General features: G+C 38.4%; 1 long non-coding RNA gene across 3 annotated transcripts; it reads right to left on the reverse strand.

Annotated features, from left to right (window-relative positions):
* Positions 1-1,037: 1,037 nt before the first annotated feature.
* Positions 1,038-3,416, reverse strand: LOC134062338 (uncharacterized). Of its 3 annotated transcripts, XR_009935437.1 has the most exons (5): positions 3,321-3,416; positions 2,313-2,430; positions 2,080-2,228; positions 1,736-1,871; positions 1,038-1,466 (listed from the first exon to the last, which is right to left on the reverse strand). It is a non-coding gene; the product is annotated as an uncharacterized LOC134062338 (long non-coding RNA). The 3 variants fall into 3 exon arrangements; XR_009935436.1 differs by lacking the exon at positions 3,321-3,416 and having other exon boundaries at positions 2,313-2,709; XR_009935435.1 differs by lacking the exon at positions 3,321-3,416 and having other exon boundaries at positions 2,080-2,165; positions 2,313-2,707.
* Positions 3,417-10,591: the final 7,175 nt, after the last annotated feature.

The raw sequence follows: 10,591 nt of genomic DNA on the forward strand, positions 1-10,591 counted from the left end.
CAATAGGCCTATACATGTAATCTTGCCGACATGAAAAAAAACACACACTTCTGTGTCTGGTTGAAAAGCTGCCCCACCCCTCTGATGAATTTTAGTAGCCTACCAGTATGGGTGCGTTCCACAGTCTTAAGCGTACAGTAGCTGTAACCACTTTAGTAAACACCAGGAAAGATCATTCTGTGCCTGGGGCTAGTAACCACTACAAGTGCATTTGACTTCCTGGTATGTTTAAGAGCATTGGAAGGAATTTTAGGATAAAGTTCTACAGTACTACTTCTGTTATCAATATCCTTATGGGAAGCTTGCATCAAGTATACTTCATGCCCTTATGATCACCATCCAGCAGGTGGTCCAGTGGGTACACTGTAAAAAATTTACTGTAAAATTTACAGTAACTTACTGGCAACAATTGGCCAGTAAGTTACTGTGAATACCTTTTACAGTAAAGGTACTGTATTTCCATTTACAGTATTTATATATTCACTGTAAAATGAAAAACAATTAAATACTGTGATTTCAGTCGTATTTACAGTAACTTACTGGCCAATTGTTGCCAGTAAGTTACTGTGAAAACCTTTTACAGTAAAGGTGCTGTATTTCCATTTACAGTAACTTACTGGCCAATTGTTGCCAGTAAGTTACTGTGAAAACCTTTTACAGTTAAGGCACTGTATTTCCATTTACAGTAACTTACTGGCCAATTGTTGCCAGTAAGTTACTGTGATAACCTTTTACAGTAAAGGTGCTGTATTTCCATTTACGGTAACTTACTGGCCAATTGTTGCCAGTAAGTTACTGTGAATACTTTTTACAGTAAAGGTACCGCAGTTTCATTTACAGTATTTTATGCATTCGCTGTAAAGTGAAAAACAATTGATTTTAAATTATTATTTTTTTTAGTTGTATTTACAGTATTGGTTGTTTCCCTGTAGAAGCTAGGTCAGTTAAATACTGTGAATTCAATTGAACTTACATTAGCAATCATTAATAGAATAACTCATATTCCAAAATATTTCAGTTAACTGCAGACAATAAAACAATTTTAACTTTTGTTATTTATTTAAGACATTTCAAATGTATGACTGAAGTGGATGTTGACAACAGTAGACATGGTTTGAACACAACCACAACCTTATCTGATTTGACACAGATAAGGGGGTTAAAAGCGCAGTGTGTGTAAGTGCAGTATGGCAACTGGCAAGTCTATGTAATGTAGTATAAGGAGTTGTGTGTACAGGATGCGGAGCAAAGAAACTCATCCCCAGTCTGTTTTGTGGGTGTTCCCTCAGTCTGCCACGTGGGAACAGAGACGTCTGCTTGACCTCAGTGGTTTAAACAGTCCGTGGTCAGAGCGTGAAATGTCTTTTGAAATACTTTTGGGCCGTTGTTGTACTCTTCTGGTATAGGTATCCTGCAGGGTAGGGAGAGGTGCTCTGATGGTACCTTTCGCAGTAAATGTCAAGTGTCTGAAAAAGAGAAAGAAAGCATACATTACAATTGACCCCGTTCATGAATATACAGTAATTAATGCAAACTACTCCGGTTGTGTGACAAATAAAAGCAAACCCACACTAGTCAGGTGCAATAGATAGAAGTAATGCAGATGTGTACAATACACCACCATAGCAAAGTTTGGGAGTTCACTTTGATATGTCCAGTGTTTTTTTTTTTTTAAGGGGACATTTCGAAGTGACCCTACACTTCTGAACAGAAGTATGTCTATGTGATATCATACCTAATCTCATAATTGCCTGCGGCAACTCTGCCTTCATGCGAACACCACTTTTCTGATGCCTAACATACTGTAGGCCATCTCCCATCTGACTTGCAATAGCAGCCTCTGGCTCCAGGCTGGGACTTCTGGATGGCTCCTAAAAAGAATAAACAGCAATTGCCATATAATTTGTTAATAAACAGCAATTGCCATACAAAACAAATCATAGCTTTAAAAAATAAGCAAGGCAATCAGATGTAGAAATAGAAATTATAATGACCTTGCCATGAGGCACCCTTGTCACCATCTATGTTACTTCTTGATATCAGTTTATTTATGAACATAAATAAAACACAAACACTTACACCATGTTGAGGGCAGCAGCCATGGCTAACAGACATCATCAGGGTAGTGCCATCAGGTAGTGCCATCAGGGTAGACCGACTTCGCCCTGGACAGTTGTTGACAGTTGAGCCCACAAAGTCATAACAGACACATGAAAGGAGGGGATAAACTAAACAGTTACAGACACAAATACAGTACATGCACACATATTAAATGCTATATGCGTGTGTCTCTATTTGGTGAGTAAACTCACTTGCAGGCTTGGAACTTCTTCCTTATGGAAGTGACACACATTTGGAACATTCCAAAATGCACACAGCCTAAGTGTCTCTGACACAGCGTTCTCAGGGCAGCAGTCCTCACACCACCTACTAACAGAGGGAACAGAAAGAGGCTTACATTAATTAATACATTGCAAAACACACAGAACATGAAAAGACCATCACTGAAGCACTACTACACTCACATGCATCTTAAATAAACACATGCCTCAATGTAAGTCACCAAACATTGGGCAAATAAAGGCTATAAAATGAATACCATTTAGCCAAACACTACCCTTCACAAACTAAAGATCCCTTTACTTATCGGCATGATATTTCTGGTAATTGAAATTCCCCAAATGCTCCCCTTTCACATCCACTATATGACGGATCTATGAGCATGCCTATGCAAAACTACAGTTCCTAAATTAGGGGTGAGATAACTTACACATCAGCCTACTTCATTAATTTGTTTTACTGGTCCTCTTTCCAGTTATAGCAACACTAGCTGCTACATATTATGCATCAACACTACATGTATTAAGTTTAATGTTAACTACCCATGCCCCATGGAGTTCGCAAAGTAATGTTACTAACTAGCTGCTAACGTTAACAACTTTCACCTGTGTCTGTCTGCTTTCAGCCTTCAGCCTGCATGGTAACAGCCACTTTAAGCTAAGCTACTTGCGTCTGATATTTCATTCAAACTAAAACTCTACATTCATAACGACATATCAGACTGAATTATTGCTAGATATGATATTGACTATCATTCGAAAAATCCCACATGATGGTTAAGTTAGTTACTGGAAAAGTTAACATTAACAGCTAACATCGCTAACGCTAGCGACGTTAGCTCGCTAGTTCTAGCTATCGATATGTGCTATGCTGATTCTAACATGACAATAATGGCTTTGGTTAACATTTCATTGTGAAAACAATACATTTCTAATAAATTCCCGTTTTCAATTGGCATACAAAAGTACTGTAATTCTTACCTTGAATATGATGTTTGTACAGAGTTGAAGATTGCAGTCAGAGTCATGATTGAAAAGTGACGGTTGATGGTTGAAGTGAAGTCACTCTGGCTGGAGTTGAAAAGTCAGGAGTGGGGGATGGGAATTACTGCGTGTGCGCATGCGCTTATCAAGAGGCGATAAGCAGCCGTTAAAAACAATCGTGGAAAATTATTATTAGGCTGAAATGTGTTACTGTGTGTTCACACCGCCGGCGACTTGAGCTTCCAAAGATTCCGGAAGTCATTCATTTTCAATGGAAGCCGGCTTCTCTCAGCTGCCAGCAGCGACCAATCCGTCGGCGTCGCGTTTTGGGCGTCTTGAGCGACTAGAGAAAGTTGAAAGTGGTTTAACTTTATGGTAATGAGCTATGACGCGGTTCAGCGACCAAACGACTTTCAACGAACATAGAATGCGACTACGTCAGAGCGGCCAGGAGCGGCCAAAGCTTCCAGGCTTCCCACGGCGTCCTTTACAGGGCGTCCAGAGCGATTTTGGAAGCTCAAGTCGCTCTTGGTCTGAACACACAGTTAGGCCTATGCTTGCTCAATAGTGTGATCAAAGCCTTAATTCTTGACATCAAATTGACTTTCTCAACCGTCTCTGGTATGTCATTATGAGTTAAAAGAAAGATAAGATTAAAAAAGGGAAAACACAGTAGGCTAGGCTTACTTAACTATATACAGTATCCTAGGCTACTAGTGGCTATATTGTGATTTGTTTACAGTAATGATTTGACTACTGTAATTTTTACGGTAACACTTACTACTGTAATTGTAGTTTACAGTAGAGGTACCGCATTTCCATTTACAGTATTTACATATTCACTGTGAAATGAAAACCAATTAAATACTGTGATTTCAGTAGTTTTACAGTAACTTACTGCCCAATTGTTGCCAGCAAGTTACTGTGAATACTTTTTACAGTAAAGGTACCGCATTTCCATTTACAGTATTTTATGCATTCACTGTAAAATGAAAACCAATTAAATACTGTGATTTCAGTAGTATTTACAGTAACTTACTGGCCAATTGTTGAAAAGAAAAAACACAGTAGTTTACTTTACTATTTACAGTACTATAGTGGCTATACTGTGTTTGTTTTACAGTAGTGCTTTGACTACTGTAATATCTACAGTAACACTTCGACTACTGTAATTGTAGGGGCGTTACTGTAAATTTTACAACATTCTACTGTAAAAAGCATATACAGTAGTGCTACTGTGAAATTTCCTGTAAATAACTGTGAATTTCACAGCCATTTTTTACAGTGTAAGTACAGGTACATGTATGTTCATGTGTTTGGTGTGTCAGAGTTGCAAGGTTCAAACCCCACCATAAGATGGGAACTGGTATTGTCTTAAAGGTTCAAATCTCACCTTAGGATAGTAACTACTGTTGTCTGTGACTAGCATATTGGTCATGTTAAATGATGTGTCCTTTTTGTTGTGGTTTGTAACTGGTTCATAATAGGATGATTTCATTTATAAATGGTTGTTTCATTATTTATAAGGTATATACCATGTATTTACAAGCATTTGTTTTATTATATGAACAAACCATTCATTACTTTGTGAACAAATGCTTCACTGATTATGAATTATGCATGAACAATAAATTACTAATGATGAACAAACCATGAACTAACAGGTAACAAATGCTTAATAAATGATGAATTGTGTGTAGTTATTATAAAGTGTTACCGCCTAACCTGAACTCTCATTTGGCAGAGTGCATTCAGTTGGTTCAACACACCTATTTCCGCAGTCTGACAGTACAGTACATAAACTGACCGACGGTGTTTCTCCATTCAAAAAGAAAATATTTCACTTCCTTGTAGTCTAGTCACTGAACAAGATAATCGTGATGCCTGAAGTTCTTGTATGTGACAAACGTCATGTACCTACGTTTCTTTAACCTCAAGTATATTGCTAATAAGGAAATAGAATTGTTATTTAAACAGTGTGAACTTTCCCCATTGTGGAATGTAGAAGGAGATGCTACAAGGAAGGGAACTCAAATTCAGGGAATTGTTTAGGCTGACATGAACCATTTACGTAAGCATTCAGACCATTGTTATGTGACTTGCAAATGATCTCTGGTGCATACTACTTCTATCAATTGTCCATGAGATGCTTCTACAACTTGATTAGAGTCCACCTGTGCCTAAATGAATTCACTGGATGTTATTAGAAGAGGCACACAGCTATCTTGCATTTGAGTTTGAGTTTGTTCACAATACCACCTCAAACGTTACAATATGGGTACAGAATCAGACGTCTAATATAAGGTCTCACAGCTGACATTGTATGTCAGAGTGAAAACTAAGCCACAAGGTTGAGACAATTGTCCATAGACTTGCGAGACATGGTTTGGTGAACACACAGATCTGGGGAATCACACAAGACATTTCTGCAGCACTGACAGTGCTCAAGAGCACAGAAGCCTCCATCATTCTCAAATGGAGAAGATTGGAGGAACCCATTCACCAATAGATTACTTTCAAGAAAAGGAAAAAATACTGCAGTGGTAGTAAAAGGCACATTAAAGCTACCCTGAAAAGAGACATTTTGTATTGTAAGATGGAGTCGAGAGCACAAATGTGTGAGGGGAGTGAGTTCCACAGTTTAGGTGCAGCATAGGAAAAGGCCTTTGCTCCCATTGTGATGAGCCTGATGTTTGGTACAGATGATCCAGCTGTACTGTAGATGAGCGTAGTGAAGGAGAGTTCATACAAGTCTAGGAGTGCTGTGACATGGGGGGGCAGAGGTTATGAGGGGCTTTGAATGTCATCAACAGGATTTTAAAGTTGATTTGTTGAGAGACAGGGAGCCAGTGTAGCTCTATCAGGAGAGATGTAACATGTTGGGAGGCCTTGATTGATTGATTACTAGAGGTGATTACCCTGAGTTGGGATATCCTGGATATTGCCACTTATGGAATGCCTCTGTTTTACTTGGGCCACATGAAAAGGTTGAGCATTCAAAAAAATAATTTAAAAAAAGCAGATAGCAATGTTGAAGTGCTGTGATATTTATCTAGTAGGCTTTTCCAACTTTAAGTGATAAACAGCCGAAGAGTGTATGGCCTCTGTGCACCATCTTACTTGAAGTCGGCAAACCAGTTTGCTACAAATTGACATCGCTGTCAACAAGCACTTAACAACGCCCTTATCGAAAAACCTTCTTTCCTTATCTTATGCAACTACTGTATGTCTGTTTCCATTATTGTAGAGTTGTGGCACTATCAAACGTTGTTACGTAGGTCTTGACAATTAGTCTAAGGCCATATATATAGGCCTATATCAGTTCTGTAAACTTAAACTTATTTTTCCCCATTGACTTTGCATTGAACTGTGACATCACAAAGGATTTCAACTATCAAGTTTAATATTGCCAGTTAAATTGATTGCATCTGCATTACTGCTCTCTGCTCAGCTCAGCTCTCTCTGTCAAACCTTTCACTCATCCACACACACACACACACACACACCTGACTGCAGCACTTCATATACAGATACCTTGGCATCATTTTAGATTCTAATTTAACTTTTAAAAAGCATGTCAAAAAGGTGGCTAATACCATCAGATATAATCTGGCTAACTTTAGACACAAAAGGCCATATTTAACAACAGAGGCAGCTAAACTTTTTATGCATGCCATGATCTTTTCTCACATATCATGTTTACAAGCTGGTCCCACGCAAGCAGAACAACTCTTAAACCAATAGAAACCCTGTATAAGCAAACTTTAAAAACACTTGATCAAATCACAATCATCATCACTGTCATATCATTACTAAATATAATTTATTACATTTCGACAGTTTTTTACTTTACCTGGATGCCTGTCTTATTTACAAAATATTACATGGGCTTGCACCTCCTCCACTAGGTGCATTTGTACAGAAGAACAGCAGTGGCAGGGCAACTAGGGCAGTCACCAGGGGAGACTGTGTTGTTCAGTTTAGACATACAGTAGTAAGTTTAGCCAGTCTTCTCAGTACGGGCGTCAAATTATTGGAATTGCCTTCCAATTGAGATAAGAGACAGCACCCGCTATTTATCATTTAAGACTAAAGAGATGGGTTAAAAACAACCAAAACTGTGCTCATTAATAGCTGGCTTATCTCACTCCAAGCAATTTTTGTATCTATTCTATCTTTCTTTTTTCTCTGCTAATTTGCTCTCTATATTTCCTGTATTCTTTTTATTAATGTATTGTGATGATGTGTTGACCTGCCAAGGGACTACAGATGAAAATGTGCTATTTTGCTAACTCTGGCACATTTACATTTTGAGTGTAAATGAAGAATGTCCATTGATGTGCATTGTCCCCTGTAAATAAAACATAAATCAAAATAAATAAATACCACACTTCTCCATGCACTCCATAAAAATCTCACCTTAACCTAACTCCCCCACTTCACTGCATCATAGAGACAACATCCATTCTAGTGTCTGTCTACACTCACACAAGCTGCATGTGTAATTCCACTTTACAATTATGATCAAGATCTTAATCTCTACCCACATATTGTGTCCTGATTAGATTACTGAACATACTATGAAATATTATCAATAGGCCTATACATGTAATCTTGCCGACATGAAAAAAAACACACACTTCTGTGTCTGGTTGAAAAGCTGCCCCACCCCTCTGATGAATTTTAGTAGCCTACCAGTATGGGTGCGTTCCACAGTCTTAAGCGTACAGTAGCTGTAACCACTTTAGTAAACACCAGGAAAGATCATTCTGTGCCTGGGGCTAGTAACCACTACAAGTGCATTTGACTTCCTGGTATGTTTAAGAGCATTGGAAGGAATTTTAGGATAAAGTTCTACAGTACTACTTCTGTTATCAATATCCTTATGGGAAGCTTGCATCAAGTATACTTCATGCCCTTATGATCACCATCCAGCAGGTGGTCCAGTGGGTAAGTACAGGTACATGTATGTTCATGTGTTTGGTGTGTCAGAGTTGCAAGGTTCAAACCCCACCATAAGATGGGAACTGGTATTGTCTTAAAGGTTCAAATCTCACCTTAGGATAGTAACTACTGTTGTCTGTGACTAGCATATTGGTCATGTTAAATGATGTGTCCTTTTTGTTGTGGTTTGTAACTGGTTCATAATAGGATGATTTCATTTATAAATGGTTGTTTCATTATTTATAAGGTATATACCATGTATTTACAAGCATTTGTTTTATTATATGAACAAACCATTCATTACTTTGTGAACAAATGCTTCACTGATTATGAATTATGCATGAACAATAAATTACTAATGATGAACAAACCATGAACTAACAGGTAACAAATGCTTAATAAATGATGAATTGTGTGTAGTTATTATAAAGTGTTACCGCCTAACCTGAACTCTCATTTGGCAGAGTGCATTCAGTTGGTTCAACACACCTATTTCCGCAGTCTGACAGTACAGTACATAAACTGACCGACGGTGTTTCTCCATTCAAAAAGAAAATATTTCACTTCCTTGTAGTCTAGTCACTGAACAAGATAATCGTGATGCCTGAAGTTCTTGTATGTGACAAACGTCATGTACCTACGTTTCTTTAACCTCAAGTATATTGCTAATAAGGAAATAGAATTGTTATTTAAACAGTGTGAACTTTCCCCATTGTGGAATGTAGAAGGAGATGCTACAAGGAAGGGAACTCAAATTCAGGGAATTGTTTAGGCTGACATGAACCATTTACGTAAGCATTCAGACCATTGTTATGTGACTTGCAAATGATCTCTGGTGCATACTACTTCTATCAATTGTCCATGAGATGCTTCTACAACTTGATTAGAGTCCACCTGTGCCTAAATGAATTCACTGGATGTTATTAGAAGAGGCACACAGCTATCTTGCATTTGAGTTTGAGTTTGTTCACAATACCACCTCAAACGTTACAATATGGGTACAGAATCAGACGTCTAATATAAGGTCTCACAGCTGACATTGTATGTCAGAGTGAAAACTAAGCCACAAGGTTGAGACAATTGTCCATAGACTTGCGAGACATGGTTTGGTGAACACACAGATCTGGGGAATCACACAAGACATTTCTGCAGCACTGACAGTGCTCAAGAGCACAGAAGCCTCCATCATTCTCAAATGGAGAAGATTGGAGGAACCCATTCACCAATAGATTACTTTCAAGAAAAGGAAAAAATACTGCAGTGGTAGTAAAAGGCACATTAAAGCTACCCTGAAAAGAGACATTTTGTATTGTAAGATGGAGTCGAGAGCACAAATGTGTGAGGGGAGTGAGTTCCACAGTTTAGGTGCAGCATAGGAAAAGGCCTTTGCTCCCATTGTGATGAGCCTGATGTTTGGTACAGATGATCCAGCTGTAGATGAGCGTAGTGAAGGAGAGTTCATAAAAGTCTAGGAGTGCTGTGACATGGGGGGGCAGAGGTTATGAGGGGCTTTGAATGTCATCAACAGGATTTTAAAGTTGATTTGTTGAGAGACAGGGAGCCAGTGTAGCTCTATCAGGAGAGATGTAACATGTTGGGAGGCCTTGATTGATTGATTACTAGAGGTGATTACCCTGAGTTGGGATATCCTGGATATTGCCACTTATGGAATGCCTCTGTTTTACTTGGGCCACATGAAAAGGTTGAGCATTTAAAAAAATAATTAAAAAAAAGCAGATAGCAATGTTGAAGTGCTGTGATATTTATCTAGTAGGCTTTTCCAACTTTAAGTGATAAACAGCCGAAGAGTGTATGGCCTCTGTGCACCATCTTACTTGAAGTCGGCAAACCAGTTTGCTGCAAATTGACATCGCTGTCAACAAGCACTTAACAACGCCCTTATCGAAAAACCTTCTTTCCTTATCTTATGCAACTACTGTATGTCTGTTTCCATTATTGTAGAGTTGTGGCACTATCAAACGTTGTTACGTAGGTCTTGAAAATTAGTCTAAGGCCATATAGGCCTATATCAGTTCTGTAAACTTAAACTTATTTTTCCCCATTGACTTTGCATTGAACTGTGACATCACAAAGGATTTCAACTATCAAGTTTAATATTGCCAGTTAAATTGATTGCATCTGCATTACTGCTCTCTGCTCAGCTCAGCTCTCTCTGTCAAACCTTTCACTCATCCACACACACACACACACACACACACACACACACCTGACTGCAGCACTTCATATACAGATACCTTGGCATCATTTTAGATTCTAATTTAACTTTTAAAAAGCATGTCAAAAAGGTGGCTAATACCATCAGA

Source organism: Sardina pilchardus, chromosome 17 (genome assembly GCF_963854185.1).
Source record: "Sardina pilchardus chromosome 17, fSarPil1.1, whole genome shotgun sequence".
Taxonomy (NCBI): domain Eukaryota; kingdom Metazoa; phylum Chordata; class Actinopteri; order Clupeiformes; family Clupeidae; genus Sardina; species Sardina pilchardus.